Source organism: Solanum stenotomum, chromosome 1 (assembly GCF_019186545.1).
Source record: "Solanum stenotomum isolate F172 chromosome 1, ASM1918654v1, whole genome shotgun sequence".
NCBI lineage: Eukaryota > Viridiplantae > Streptophyta > Magnoliopsida > Solanales > Solanaceae > Solanum > Solanum stenotomum.
In genome coordinates, this window is record NC_064282.1 from 72,268,323 (window position 1) to 72,285,458 (window position 17,136).

Below are 17,136 nucleotides of genomic sequence, written 5' to 3' on the forward strand. Positions count from 1 at the left end.
CCCCCCCCCCCCTCCCCCCTCTTCTTCTTTGTGGGAGGTTGGAGAAAAAATTGGGAAAAAAAAAGGTAGGATAAAAAATTGGAAAAAAAAGGGTTGGAGAAAAATAGCTCGAGCCACAAATTACATAAAGTTCCAATAGGAATAAAAAGTAAAACTAAGGGTGCTTTCGCAGATCGATTCCAAAAGAATTTTGAGGCTCTTTTAGTTTTGGTTTCCGTTCTATTCAGTATCCTCCGGAGTTCATCGGAATCCCATGTCAATGGTGAAAGGTTGGTGAGAATTCCAGCTCGTTCGTCCCGTTCGCTGCCTGGAAGAAGGTAAAGCTTTCTCCTTCGTAATACTTTCCTCATTTTTTTGTTCCAGTGTGATGTTACTGGCTATATATTGTTTGCTATTATTTGTTATTGAGCTCTAGACGATTTGATATATTGCGTTCCTCTTTAAATGATCTTGGTATTTACTCTTAAGCGCTAATTCAAACTTTTCTTTTGCCGTTTTGTAGTTGGGGTTTCTCTGTTTTGAATCTATTTCATTGCCTGCCTCTCTTTACTTGTTTTGATGTCTGAATCTGTATTTTCTTGTCTTCCATTACTTAAATATCAGGTTTCTTTCACTTTGTTACTATAATATTATTTGTTTTCCTTTTGAAATGAAGGCAGAATCTCAGAAATTTAGTTGATATGAAATCATATGTTGTATTATCTACTGTTTGGTTGGGTTGCAATGACTGGCTTTCTCTATTTTATTTAGTCTCGTGTTTGTCCTATTGTTCAGCATGTCGGGTTTAGAATTGGTTTGTCGTCTCCTTTGTCTAAATTTTAGTCGGAATGCTCCTTATTTGCGGTATAGCTTATAAAAATGTGAGTCTCTCTTGTTGTTTTCTTTTTATTCCCTCTTGTTCCAGTTCCTGTTTCCTCTCAAAGTAGATGCCTATTTTCCTTTTTCTGATCGCTGTCCAGATTCAGCATGCAAATTGAATAGCTAGTTTATAGTTTTCCGTTTGTTTTGGAATATAGAATATTGGTAATCTATCCATCTTGCTATCTTTCTTTTAGTTTTCTCTGTATAGTATTATCTGTCCGTTAGAACAAGCTCTAAATGGTTGATTTTCTATAGTTTGAATGTTGTCTCATATGCTTTTTTTTTCTTAGTTATAAAAATGGTGGTCTGTTAAAGTTGTGTCCGAAATCGGAATCATGCCTTTCCTCTGTTTATTTCTTTTTTAAGGCTAAATTCATGTACCATTCAATTGATTTAATCAAATGAATGTTTCAAATGATATTTACTTCTACAATTTATTTATTTTCTTTTCGTATATGATGATGCTTTAGTCATTAAATTGATATAGTTTACTGTTGCTTTCACTACACTTTCTCAGGCAATATTAATCTCTTTTAAGTCAAGATTGTTTCTTTATTTAAATGGCATTAACTGCTGCAAAGTGTGTTGCATTTTCTTCATTGTCTTAGCTCAAATGTTAGAATAATTTTGCTAGTTTTTGAATGTAGCCTCTTCTCCTAGTCAGATGGTATATGATCTAATTCCATTTCCTTATTTTGTTTGGGTACAACCCGCTGGCCGAGTCTTTTAGGCTCTTACTGTTCTCCTAGACTCTCTCCTTTTTATATATTTCGTGTTAATTTTATTGTTAGTGCATGCTTATCTGCTAATTAATTTTAAGGTTCTTAACTCATAATTCCCCAAAGGACAACCATTTTGAGTTAGTTAACTTATAGTACTTTATCTTAAAATAACTAAGTATACTGGTCTTTTTTTCCAAATTGATTTCTAAAAATATTAGAAACTTTTCTCTACTTAGGCATTTTAGATAATATATACCCTTTCCTCTCTAAAATGATTTTAAGTTAAAAATTTTGTTTATTCCATAACTAGTCAAACATGCCTATTGTTAGCCAAATATATTAATTGTCGGATAACCACATGTTAGCGGATGTTCTAGCTGCTTTAAAACTCTTCCTAGAACATTAATGTGAACCTCGAACTCCCTTAAATATTTTCATTAGATTTACTGTTTTAATATTTTGAAAAAAAATAGTTTTCTTAATTTTCCTTTAAATAATTAAGTGGCTACTCTAAAACTCGTCGTTTTCTCTTTTTAAAATAAAAACAGACGAATCCACATCGAAATGGGAGAAGAAAGTTAAGGACCTTGTAAGAACGAGTTCAAAACAACTTTTGAGGCACCGTTTGAGTTAAAATCCAAGGGACAAATCCGTGCAGTCCTATACACAAAAAGGACAACACCTTAACAATTGGACAAAAGACTTTACAATTGAGCCCCAACGTTGAGGTCTAGCGATAGACCGTACGTGATGTATGAATCAAGCATACGTCACATGTTCGAACTTATTGTAGAAAAATGCATGACAGTAATTAAGTAAAAAGGGGGAAAGGGACGATCCCACTATCCATCGAGCTTCAAATGTAGTGTCGGTTGGCCCTCTGGGATTTTCTAGTTACAAAAATAAAGAAAAGAGAGTATAGACATTGAAATTTTGTGGGACTCTACAAGACATGTTCAATTCGAATTGGGACTCTAGAAGGTGTGTTCGGTTTCAATTAGATTTCTTGGAGGCTACTACCCTAAACCCTAGTTCATTGCCTATATAAAGGGTACTAAATTCCCTTAAAAGGCATCTCCAATATTCCCCAAAAGTCATGGAATATTCATATAGAGGTTAAATCTAAATAATTCTTATTCGAGAAATTCACCACTAATGACCCTCGAATAATGGATAAATCTTAGGAGAGTAGAATCAAGGGATGAATAGAATTGTACCCGCACTATTATCAATAAAATATTCATGTTTCTTCTGATTTTATTTGTGTGGTTTATTTATTTTTCATATGTTTAAAATTTGTTTCAAACAAATTGGCACGCCCAATGAGACCATCTCTACCTCTCATCTCAACTTTTCAAGCATCAAAGAATATCGAGATGACTTCCATGAAGATCAACTCTCAATCAACTTCCTATAAGGCCACTAGCTCCAAGTTCTCTACTGAAGTTGAAGGCATTCATGGTGTTACCTTTGGAAGTTTCGGAGTTGTTACGAGGAGCAAAGCTACTATTCTAGGACAACAAACACTGCAAGTGTCATCACCATCAACTCCTGTTTTTGGGTCTTCGACTCCAAAAGGAGTAAGTTCCCCCACAAATGCTTTAGAATAAGGAATCAATGTTGCTGAAAAGATCAAGAAAACATTGGCTCTGCTTGAACAAGCTGGTTCGAAGAACTCTACCACAAGGGAGAACTATGATTCAACCAATGAATCATCTCCACATGCATCGCGTAACGTGATTCCACTGAAGATCAACTTACGCGACAATCCATTTTACTCTTCTACATCTCCAATGATCATGCAAACAATGGTGACCGCTGCTTCTTCCCCTAAGGAACAACTCGCAACTCTAACGAAGTTGGTTAAAGGACTGACAAAACATGTACAACACCAAGAGTCTCGAATAGATAAGTTAATGGATATGATGGAAGGACTTTTAGATGGAGAAGTGATTCATGCACCTGGAAAGGTTGTTGAAGTTCAAGAGATCGGAGATCCTGCGAAGAAAGCACCCCTTGTTAATGAGATGTCAGTTTCTTTTGAAGGAATGATCGCACTCGATCGCTTGAAGGAGTTCATTTAAGGCACAATCAAGGATAAGTATGAAGTCTCTACCAAGTCTTCTCATATGTATGCCAAGCCATACACTGTGAGAATTGATAACTTTAAAATTCCTGCTGGTTACCAACCTCCCTAATTTCAATAATTTGAGAGTAAAGGAAATCTGAATCAACATGTTGCACACTTTGTGGAGATATGTAATAATGCTGGAACATATGGAGACCATCTTTTCAAGCAGTTTGTCCGCTCTCTAAAAGAAAATGCCTTTGATTGATACACGGATCTTGAACCCAATTCTATCGATAGTGCGAGCAATTAGAGCATGAGGTTTTCAATCACTTTTATAGCACGAGGCATATGGTGAGCATGGTAACACTCACAAATACTCGCCAAAGGAAGGACAAACCGATTATAGACTTCATAAATCGATGGAGGAACGCGAGCTTGAATTGCAAAGATAGGCTTAGTGAAGCTTCTGCGATAGAAATGTGTATCCAAGGGATGCACTGGGAGCATCTTTACATCTTACAATGAATAAAACCAAAATCCTTTGAAGATCTAGCTACTCGCGCTCATAATATGGAGTTGATCATGTCCTCTGCTGGAAAAGATATGACGCTTGTCCATGACCCTCGCAATGGAAGGGATAAGCAGGAACCCAAGAGATGGAGCAAATTTGTGCCCAAGAACGACAACAAAGAGTCAATGAATGTTAATGTGTTCACTTATAAATTTCACTACGAAGGAAGGCAAAAAGCAAAGTGTGAGAACGAATTTCCAAGCGCATTTGAACCAAAAGTCTATCCTAAGGGAAATGCGAGAAAAGGAATACCCCTTCTTGGATTCTGACGTTTCTGCTAATTTTGATGAGTTGCTTGAGTTAAAGCTCATTGAGTTGCCAGAGATGAAGCAACCTGATGAAGCTGGAAAAGCTGATGACCCAAATTATTGCAAGTATCATAGACTTGTGAGTCACCCTCTTGAAAAATCTTTTGTCTTGAAGTATAGAGTGATGCTATTGGTTAGAGAAAAAAAGATTGTCCTTNGGAAGGCAAAAAGCAAAGTGTGAGAACGAATTTCCAAGCGCATTTGAACCAAAAGTCTATCCTAAGGGAAATGCGAGAAAAGGAATACCCCTTCTTGGATTCTGACGTTTCTGCTAATTTTGATGAGTTGCTTGGGTTAAAGCTCATTGAGTTGCCAGAGATGAAGCGACCTGATGAAGCTGGAAAAGCTGATGACCCAAATTATTGCAAGTATCATAGACTTGTGAGTCACCCTCTTGAAAAATCTTTTGTCTTGAAGTATAGAGTGATGTTATTGGTTAGAGAAAAGAAGATTGTCCTTGATAATCAAAAAGCTGGTTCAAACCAAATCTTCATCACATTCTGCTCGTTCGATCCGATCCAAATATGTATCTCTGAAAAGCATGAAGAAGAGTCCTTAGAGCAAGACAAATCTCAAGTAGATATAGATGGTCATGAAGGTTGGATTCATGTGACTAGGTGAAGGCGCACCAAATCAAGCTTACGAAAGGAATCATCCGAGAAACCGAGCAAAAGGAAGATAGTGACGAAGGTTTGATTCTTGTGACTAGGCGAAAATGCAAAAAGTAAAGCTTACGAAAGGAATCATCCGAGCAACCGATCAGAAGGAAGATGGTGAGGAAATTGGAAAAGAAAAAATCAATCAAGCGTCCAAAGAGGGAAAAGGTAGAAGTGCATCACTACCAGAAATCCCGACGCCTTGTGACTCTAGAGGAATCCTTACCAAGTTCATTCTGCACAAAGTCTACTCAAGACAATGTCGAGGCATCATGTTTCAATTCTGATAAATAAGAAATAATGAAGGTGTCTCCTACTGAGAAAGACAGAACAACGAGCAAATTCTCACCACAAGTGTCTCCTAGTGACGAAGAAGAAGCAACGAGGGAAATCCCATCAATGATGTATCCTTCATCTTCTAAAAAAACCTATTGAACCTTCTTCCCAAGAAGCACTTGCATGTGATACAAAAATAACATTTACAAATAATGATCTTCTATTTGGTGAAACACTACACAATCATCCTTTGTATATGGTGGGTCACGTGCTAGAGAAGAAGATAAATAGAATCTTAATAGATAAAGGATCTAGAGTCAACATTCTGCCTATCCACACATTGAAGGAACTCGGCATCATGACTGAAGAACTTAGTGGAAGTTGTCTATTGATACAAGGATTCAATCAAAGGGGACAGAGGTCCATAGGCTTTATTAAATTAGAAATCCACCTAAAAGATTTGCGATCAAGTGCATGGATGCATGTGATCGATGCAAAGACTTCATACAATATATTACTTGGCAGACCTTGGGTACATGAGAATAGAATTGTCTCGTCTTCTTACTATCAATGTTTGAAGTATCTTGAAGGTGGGATTGAAAGGAAGATAGTTGCGGATGATAACCCTTTCACAAAAGTTGAGACTTTGCCGATGCAAAATTTTATTTGAAGGGTTATGTTGTTAAAGGGGCAAAATCTAATGATGTCAAATCAATCAAGTATGATAAGATCACAATAAAAAGAATTGATGTGGCTGTCGGAAAGGTAAAAGTTGACAGCAAAGAACTTTGTCCCATTCTTAATGAAGGGAAGATCATGTCATTAAAGAAGTTGACTTCTAGACTTCGCTATGTTCCAAATCAATCAAGTCTGATAAGATCACAATAAAAAGAATTGATGTGGCTGTCGAAAAGGTAAAAGTTGACAGCAAAGAACTTTGTATTCTTAATGAAGGGAAGATCATGTCATCAAAGAAGTTGACTTCTAGACTTCGCTATGTTCCAAAACTAAAGAAAGAAGAAGGTAGATCAGCTAACCTTCAAGAAAATGCACTTAGAGGACTAACTCTTGCTATCGGACAGATTGATGCAATAAACTTGTCTTCAAAGCTGCCAGGAAAGTCAATAGCTCAAAATCAAGTGCGAGATGTGGCATTCCCTACAAAGCGCACAAGAGAAGGTTTTGATCTCAATGCTTACAAGTTATCTGTGAAGGCTGGATACAACCTTAATGAGCCATCAATGTTAGGGAAACTCACATCGGAAGATACAACTAGGCAAGCACGTAAAGTCCTAGGCTATAGCCAACCACCGCTAATTCGCATTTTCATAAGATGGGCAAGCAATAATCATATAAATGTTGAAGATGACATCACTGCTCCCAATAAAAAGCCTTCCTTCTTTGATCGACTTGGATAATCAACTTCAAGAACTTATGTGTTCAAGAGATTAGGTCCATTGAAGAAGAACAACAACAAGCATCAGAGAAGTTATCTAAAAGTGACAATGCTGGCTTCATCAATGATCTAAAAGGATTTCAAAATTTGATTCCTTCTAGAATGAGGCAACGAGTGGAACTTGCAGTTTCTTGTAAAGAGAAACTAAAGGCAAAGATTCACATTGTGGCTTACACCAAAGAGCATGAGGAATATGAAGAAAGTGTAGGCTCCTCATATCATGTTACAATCCAGAATGAGCACGATGCCTTTCCTCAAACGAAGATTGATAAAGAGTTGGAAGATATTGACTGGTGTTGTCATATATCTGTCAATGACAATGATCCTCTAGAAGAGGAAGATGTTGTAGATGCTCCACCAGAACTTGAAAAAGGGGTGAAGACCACAATAGACCCTTTAAAGGAAGTTAACCTTGGCACTGATGAAGACCCTAGGCCAACTTTCTTAAGTGCCTTTCTAGAAGTTGATAAAGAAATTACTTATGTGAATATACTCAAAGAATATATGGATGTCTTCGCTTGGAGTTATAAAGAAATGTCTGGCTTGAATCCTAATGTAGCAGTCCATCAGTTGGCAGTCAAAATAGTGCTCGTCCTGTTAAGCAAGCACAAAGACGTGTTAGGCCAGACTTGGTTCCATTGATAAAAAATGAAGTCAACAAACTCATTGAGGTAGGATCCATTCGTGAAGTTAAATATCCAACATGGATTTCAAGTATTGTTCATGTAAGGAAGAAGAATGGCCAAATTCTAGTTTGTGTTGACTTCAGGGATCTAAATCATGTATGTCCTAAAGATAAGTTCACTCTTCCCATTCTGGAGCTGATGATTGATGCCACCACTGGTTATGAGGCGATGTCATTCATGGAGAATTCTTTTGGCTATAATCGAATCCGCATGGCACCAAAGGATGAAGAACTCGCCGCATATCGCACGCCTAAAGGTATTTATTGCTACAAGGTGATGCCTTTCAGTTTGAAGAATGTTGGTGCTACATATCAAAGGGCTATGCAAAATATATTGGATAACTTGCTCTATAAAAATGTTGAATGTTATGTTGATGACCTAGTGGTAAAGTAGAGAAAGAGGGGTAATCATTTGAAAGACTTAAGAATGGTGTTTGAGTTGCTTCGAAGATAACAATTAAGGATGAATCTATTGAAGTGTGCTTTCGGAGTTATTTCTGGAAAGTTCCTTGGCTTCATTGTGAGACATCTAGGAATTGAAATTGATCAATCCAAAGTTGATGCAATTTTGAAGATGCCCGAGCCTCGAAATATTCATGAGTTAAAAGTCTCCAAGGAAAGCTAGCCTACTTGAGGAGGTTCATCTCAAATTTAGCAGGAAGGTGCCAACCATTCTGTCATCTCATGAAGAAAGGTGCTCCTTTTAATTGGGACCAAACATGTAGTGATGCCTTTAAAAGTATCAAATTGTATCTAGCAAAACCTCCAGTTTTGGCAGCCCTTATACTTGGAAAGCTACTGATACTCTACATTACAGCACAAGAAAGGTCTATAGGAGCCCTGTTAGCTTAAGAGAATAGTGAAGGAAAAGAAAACTCTCTTTATTACTTAAGCAGAACGATGACGCCAAATGAGCTGAACTATTCGTCAATTGAAAAGTTGTGCTTGGCACTATTCTTCTCGATCCAAAAGATGAAGCATTATTTTCAAGCTCATGTTGTTCGCCTTATTTCTAGAGAAAATCCCATCAACTTTGTTATGTCAAAACCTGTCCTTAGTGACCGACTAGCAAGATGGTACCTCTAATTCCAGCAGTTTGAGATCATGTACATCCCTCATGAAGCTGTGAAGGGACAAGCATTAGCGGATTTCTTGGAAGACTATTCGATACCAGATGATTGGGAGTTAACTGATGATCTTCCTGATGAAGATGCAATGAATATTGAAATTCAACCGCCTTGGAAAATGTACTTTGATGGGGCTGCACATCTTGGCGCTGGAGTGGTGTTCATCACTTCGCAAGAAGAGATTCTACCATTCTCTTTTACTTTGAAGTAATGTTTCTCCAATAATGTCGTTGAATACCAAATGTTGATACTTGGATTTGAAATGGCCATCGACATGAAGCAATTACACTTACAAGTCTTTGGTGACTCTCAGTTGGTGATTAATCAACTCTTGGGAAGTTATGAGGTGAAGAAGCCCGAATTGCGCCCTTATCATGATTATGCTCAAAAGTTGATAGGATGACTTGGAGATGTAACCCTCCAATATGTGCCTAGAACGGAAAATAAGAAAGTTGATGTGTTGGCTACCTTAGCTTCAACACTAACCCTTCCTGATCAAACACAAATCACTATTTGCCAAAATTGGATATTACCACCACCAAATGAGGAAGAATATACAGAAAATGAGCTTGATTATCACGTCGTTGTTTCTGAAGCCGCGAAGGAAGATTGGAGACAACCAATTATTGACTNNTTATCATGATTATGCTCAAAAGTTGATAGGATGGCTTGGAGATGTAACCCTCCAATATGTGCCTAGAATGGAAAATAAGAAAGTTGATGTGTTGGCTACCTTAGCTTCAACACTAACCCTTCCTGATCAAACACAAATCACTATTTGCCAAAATTGGATATTACCACCACCAAATGAGGAAGAATATACAGAAAATGAGCTTGATTATCACGTCGTTGTTTCTGAAGCCGCGAAGGAAGATTGGAGACAACCAATTATTAACTATATGTGTTATGGGATGCTTCCAGAAAATCCAAAGAGTCGTGCACCTCGCTTCCTTTACTACAAGGACACATTATATAGAGGATCATTTGAGGGAGTACTCTTACAATGTTTGGGAGAGGAAAGATCAATCCAAGCTCTACAAGAAGCACACTTAGGAGTATGTGGATCACATCAATCTGGACCAAAGCTCCACTTTCATATAAAAAGAATGGGGTATTATTGGCCAACCATGGTGAAGGATTTCTTAGATTATGCTCGGCGGTGCGATGCTTTTCAATTTCATGTGAATTTCATACATTAGCCACCCGAAGTATTGCACCCAACTATCACATCTTGGCCATTTGATGCTTGGGGATTAGATGTTGTTAGACCATTACCAAAATCTTTTGGTGGACACTTGTACATTTTGGCCACAACATGTTACTTCTCAAAATGGGCCGAAGTTGTCGCAATTAAAGAAGTGAAGAAAGAGAATGTTGCAGCTTTCATTCAAGTGAATATCATCTATCTCTTTAGCATTCCTCGCTACATAATAACAGACAACGGCAAGTCATTTGACAACATGTTAATGAACAAGATTTGTGATTTCTTTGGCTTCAAGCAGCGTAAATCTTCTATGTATCATGTTGTCGCCAATGGTCTTGTTGAAGCATTCAATAAGGCTCTATGCAACCTGCTCAAGAAAGTCGTCTCCAAGTCCGAACAGGATTGGCATGAAAGAATGGAAGAATCCTTGTGGGCATATAGGACGACGTACCACACTCCAACTCAAGCAACACCATATTCACTTGCTTTTGGAGTTGAAACAGTCTTGCCACTTGAGCGTCAAATACATTCTTTAAGACTTGTTATTCAAGAAGGGCTCACTGAAGAAGAAAATGCTCGACTGCATCTTGCTGAGTTAGAAGAACTTGATGAAAAGATTCTAGAAACCTAACAAAATCTTGAATGTTATCAAGCTCGTTTATCTCGTGCTTTCAATAAAAAGGTTTGCCTGAGGTTCTTCCAAGTTGGAGACCAAGTTCTCGCAGTTAGAAGACCCATCATTACTTCGTGTCTGGGGGAAAATTTACCTCAAAGTGGGATGGACCATATGTTGTACAAGAATCATATTCAAATGGTACTTACAAGCTTGTTGATGCAGATGGCGTAAGGATCGGTCCCATTAATGCAAAATTCCTGAAGAGGTACTACTCTTGAAGTAAGATGATGCTCCTTAAGGTACGAGTCTAAATTGCATGTCACTCCTGGCCCGCAAGAGTATAAATTGTGTATGGCAAGCGGAAAAATCAAAGAAAGAGTTCTATATCTTTTTCAAAGTTGAAACATTCACGTCTTTGCAGTCCATTTCTTTGATAATTACTTGGATTTCATCTTTATGAGGAGAAGCAGAATCTACGTCACTTCTTGAAAGTTTGCCCTTAATAACATTCCAAATAGCAGAAATAAAATCTTTCTAAGCATCTAGGATGACCTTCTTCCAATCAAATATGGACATAGCATGTGATGGATGCCTGTGTGTTTCATACCCCAAATAGTCTTTAACCTCATTGTAAGAGACATTAGGTAGCCCCTTTTCCACTTGAGTCACAGGAGGTGGTTTCATCAAATCTGAACAAGATATAGACTCACCACTATCCTGTGACTTTTCTCATTGTGGTGTCACACTATTGTTCTCCTACATAAAAATGAGAGGGATAAATAGTAAAAAAAATGCTAAGATATAGTCGTCCAGAAAACATCCTTTCTTCGACATGTGATCACCTTGTTGTATCAGGTAAGCCCTAACTAGGATTATGGGTTGATTTGGGGCGAGCAGACTTCTTTTCCTCCCTCGGTGGAGGAGCTTCATACATCTGAGGTTTCTTACACCAAAAACTTATCCACTTGCTAAAAGATACTTCTTAATTAACCCCCTGAAGATGATGAAATGCCGGAAACAAATATTCACAAGTCTGAGGAATATATTTTGTCCTCTTTTCATTGGAACCCACAAGTTCCTTGGCCTCAGACACTATTTCTTCATAAAGAGTACCCCAAATTGATAAACCTCCAAGAATATGTAAATCCCATAAATAAATAGATACTTCTCCGGCAGATGTAAGAAGTGTATTGGTTTTTGGACACCAAGCTTCACAAAACGCTTGTAAAACATCTGAGTTACGGTCATAACTGAATAGAGATGCAGAAACGACATCATAAATATGGGTCGTACCCAATACCTCTTGGCTCCTACCAAGTACATCTTCGGTCCACTCCCAATACCCTGGAATTTGATGATACTCTCCCTCAACTGTCATTGTGTTCCCCCATTGTATCTCACCTTGAATTATGAGACGACCTAAACTTAGAAGAGGAGTTGTAATATTAGCATGATGATACTTGGCTAAATATAAAGAAACGTCAAGCATGTTGTTAAAGAAACTCATATTTTATAAGGGTTTGCCCCCCTCCATTGACCCATTAATACTTCGTACAAGTCTAAAGCTTGATGAGATGTGTATAATGTTGTATATAAGATGAAACAAAAGGAAACATTATTCTCATTAAAAAAAAATCTCGTCTAGCATATCAATCAAACTCTAAAGGAAATAAACAAACAAATAAATAAAATCTAATCCAAGCATAGTTTGTAATTGATCATTTCTTGACGCATAGCCTTTAGATGCTCTTTCTTTTGTCCTAGATCATTCGTCAAGTCTGCGTCAAAACATGCATCAAATTCCTGGATTGCAAATAAGGTTGCTAGCTTGGCTCCTTCAACTTCATCCTCGGTAGTTGTCAAAAGGACTTTCAAATCTTGCGCCCTTTTGCACAATGCTCTTATCTCCTTCGTCATATTATCCAGCGACCGACGAAGGGAGAACACCTTCTCAACTTTATCATTCTCCTCAAACATAGCATTTGTGAGATGTTCTCCCGCTGCTACAAAAAACTCCAATAAAGTTACGTTTCTTCTTATTTTATTGTGATTGTAATTTATTTTCTATCACTTTAAAATTTGTTGCAAATAAATTGGCACGCCCAATGGGACCAAATTTGCCCTTCATCTCTTCTCTCATAAATGAAATCTGAAAATCTGAAACTGCAAAGGTGGAAGAATGAGCACTTCAAGCCTCGTCTTTGAGTTTCATCGAGTCTACACTCCGACAAGCCTTGAAGCAGGTGGCATTTGTAGACATTGAAATTTTGTGGGACTCTACAAGACGTGTTCAATTCGAATTGGGACTCTAGAAGATGTGTTCGGTTTCAATTAGATTTCTTGGAGGCTACTACCCTAAACTCTAGTTCATGCCTATATAAAGGGTACTAAATTCCCTTAAAAGGCATCTCAAATATTCCACAAAAGTCATAGAATATTCATATAGAGGTCAAATCTAAATAATCCTTGTTCGAGAAATTCGCCACTAACGGCCCTCGAATCATGGATAAATCTTAGGAGAGTATAATCAAGGAAGGAACAGAATTGTACCCGCACTATTATCAATAAAATATTCATGTTTCTTTAGATTTTATTTGTGTTTGTTTATTTATTTTTCATATGTTTAAAATTTGTTGCAAACAGAAAGATTTGAAAAACTCCTACAGATATGAAAAGTAGTTCATACATATCAAAGACTAATTGACAAACTTATATTGAACTTAAAAACAAGAAGAAAGTTATACTAACACATCAAGTAAATGCAAGTAAACCTCCAAATTATGGAAATATGAGAGATTATGTATATTGAGCAATGTTATAAGCACTTATAATAGCTAAAGCACCCAAGCTTGTGTCATATCATCATAACGTATTAGCTCTGCTTGTAACTGGGATCGATAGGATCAAGCATCCCTTCCCAATCATTTCGACCATGAATATTTTTCCATTTGTATCCTAATTTTGTCTCTCCATCTTCATAGACTTTGTTTTTCTTCAAGTTATCTCTGGTATAGTAAACCACAAGTTATTCTTTGATATAACCTTGATTTTTGAAGGGTAATTTCTACTAGTAACACTTTTTCTTGGCTCATGGAAAAAGAATGTAGTTGTTAGATTAGGATTCTTGAGCAAAATTATGTTTGGTTTTTGTTCAATTGAGGATAAAGATATACTAGTATGGGTTATGCTCATTATACTTGTAGATAAAATTCTCAAGTGGGAAAAGGGTTTGATATACCCCTCAACTTTGTCATTTAGAGTTGATATACCCCTTGTTTTAAAATGGCTCATATATACTCCTATTGTTACATAAATGGCTCACATATACCCTTTTCCTCTAACGGAAGTGAAAAAAAATAATTTTAAATTATTTTTTATAAAAAAAAAAAAAATCCATGTAGGGATATATTTTATCCTTCTCACACGTTTTTTTTTTTACTTTTTTAATTCAACAACTAATTTGAATTTATTTTTTGATGGTCAAGTTTATTCTTTTTACTTATTTCCTTATAATCTTTACTGTAGATATCCTAAAAAGAAATTACAGATATAAATACTAAATTAATTACAATAGCAAAAACATTTTTTTATTTTTTTCTCTTTTTTTTTCTCATTCACACTTCTTTCTTTTTATTTCTCTTATTTCACGCTAAAGAATGAAAGAATTTTAAAATTAGAATAAAAACTCAAATAATAATTATCAAAGAAGTCAAAAAATAATTTATGAGTGAAAAAAATCAAATATATAATTATTTAAAATATTTAAAATAAAAAAATTAATTTAAAATTAATTTGTCACTTTTGTAACGGTAGGGGTATATGTGAGCCACTTTTATAACGGTGAGGGGTATATATGTGCCAATTTTGTAACGATAGGGGCATATATGAGTCACTTTTATAACGAGGAGCATATTAACTCTAAATGACAAAGTTGATGGGTATATCATGATATTTTCCCTTCTTACAATAAAGATATCCTAGTAGGGATATGATCATTATCTTTATATAATTTCATCATGTTGGAATTAACAGCATTGTCTTTAGCGACAAATAAAAGAATGTTGCAACAATAATATAATTGTTGCTAAATATTAAGCTATAATTATAAATAAGCGCATTGATAACTGAAACTCTATTTAAATGTGGCGAAAGTCTTTAGTGACCTGAATGCAATAGCATTAAGTCAATTATCCGCTAAATATCTCTTTTGTTGTACGGTAAAAAAAAATTGGGTTGCTGGTTGGCTTTCCAAGTCTTTTTTTTTTTGAAAAAAAGTCTTTGTTAGCTATTATGAATCACAATTAGAAGCAACTATTAGTTATGTATTATTATTACACTTAATGGTTGTAATTAACAGATAAAAGTCCTTGATAGAATTTAGAGATTACATATTATAAAAAGACCATATTAGAGAGTCATGAGCATTTAATCTTTGGGTGAAATTAACTGGGGGCGGTTCAAAGCCTTTAAAATGAGGCATCCGTCTTAGGCTCCTAAATTGTTAAGTTTCATTAGATCTAACGTCGCTAAAGGCTTTAGAGACACATACAAAGAGTGTTAATTGCCGCTAAAAATACATATTTAGCGACAATTGAGCTATTGTCGTTAATTTAATTGCCGCTAAAGATTATTTTTGATGTAGTGTCAATAACATAACTTGTGATTTTTCTCTAAATTAGTACACAAGATATATGACGTTTTTAAGAAATTTGAATGTTTCATCACTTTAACTCTTTTGCTCATTAATTAATTTCAATCCAATAATTGACAAGCTTTTACTCGTGTTTTTTGCGTAGGAGACACAGTAAGTTCCCTCCACTCCTTAAGAAAATGATCATATGCATTTTAAATCCTAATACAAAAAAAAAAAAAAAAAAAAATCCAACAACATGGTTTGACGTGAATAATCTTGCTAGTAATATATACTATTGTCATTTTGGCTAAAAGGTTAGTAATATATACTATTGTCATTTTTTTGGCCGAAAGGTTTGCAAATTTTAAAATGATAGAAAATAAATTAAAATTACATCAAACTTTCTTTTGTAATTTGAGGACTATTAATAATGTATATCTCAAATATAGGATGCTTTGGATTTTTTTTAGATTTATTTGATCTTCATAAAAATGATTTTGTGGATTTTTTTTATAAATATTTCATGAATTTATCAAATTCTTTTAAAAAAATATACTAATTTTGTATATGTTTTCAAGATTAGGATAAAATAACTTTCAAGAAATTAAATTCGTTTAATAAAGTCCCACAAAATTTCAATGCTTATAATAGTTTAAATTGTTTAGGCTCAAAAGTCAAATCATGTGGATTTGTTTCGTCAATAGGCACAAGTGCGGAGGAAAGAATGAAATGAATTCTACTTGGACTTAATTACTTCCCTTGCAATATTTTTTTTTCTTTTACTAAATATTTGATAATAACTTTTTTTTTAATAATAACTGTAAAACATTATGGTACCATCAACAATTCAATAAACCTAAAGAGCACCAATTTTACTATTAAAATTGATCAATGTAGTCTTCCCAGCCCCTAATTTTATGTTGTTTCCTCCCATCCTTGTTTTATTATTGGCCTTCGTATGCTTATCCATTTTCTCCATATAATTTTGCACCCATGGTGAAGTCGGAATCGTACATTTAGCCCTGGTTGGCATATTGTAAGCTAACGTGCATCGAGAGAGCCTAGTCGATATATAAATTTGAATGTACTTCTTCACTCTCAGGGGTCATTTGAGACTTATAATTAAAAATGAAAAGATCTCATTTATCATTAGGTCCTCTCGAGGGCGAAAGGTGAGAGTATTGGCAATGAGTTTGGTCAAACTCAGTGGTTCAAATTTATATATATCCCAAAATTGTATGAATGCATACATATTATTAATTTAAATTTAAATAAATTAAAATCAGAATTCATAAATTTCAAATATTGATTCCGAAGAAATTTCAAACAGCGTGGTCTGTGATGTTTGGTGATATATAGACATGAAACACCTATGTTGACTATGAACAAGTCTGAATCATGCATGAAGGAATGATCTTTTTTTCTTATTTAATGTATTCCTTCCTTAATTTAACTTATAACCAAAAGTTGTTGAAGAGTTGTTTATCTGTATAAAACTATATATGTGGAAGAACCTTTTTTTTTCTTTTCCAGTAAGTATTTAATTTGGTAAAATAGGAAATATACAAATTACAAGTGGCTTAATTTGGGAGTAAATGTCAACATTAATACAAAAAACATATGACTCATTTGGATATTCTCATAAAGAACATCTCTCTCCACATTTGATTGATCCAGAAAAAAAAAACACAATTTCTATTTCTTTTTTCTTCGCTGTTCATTTTTACTGGTTCAGTATTAACTTGACATATCTTTTAAATAATAATAAATAGAATGATAACTTTATTAGATATATTGTCTCCTCCATTTTTACTTGTTCACCACTAAAAATGAATGTTTATTTTTATATTTCCAGTTTTAAATATTAAAAGATAATTTATTCTTATTATTAACTAGGTAAATTATCCGTGCTTCGCACGGGATTGAACTATTTTACTAAGCTTACATATG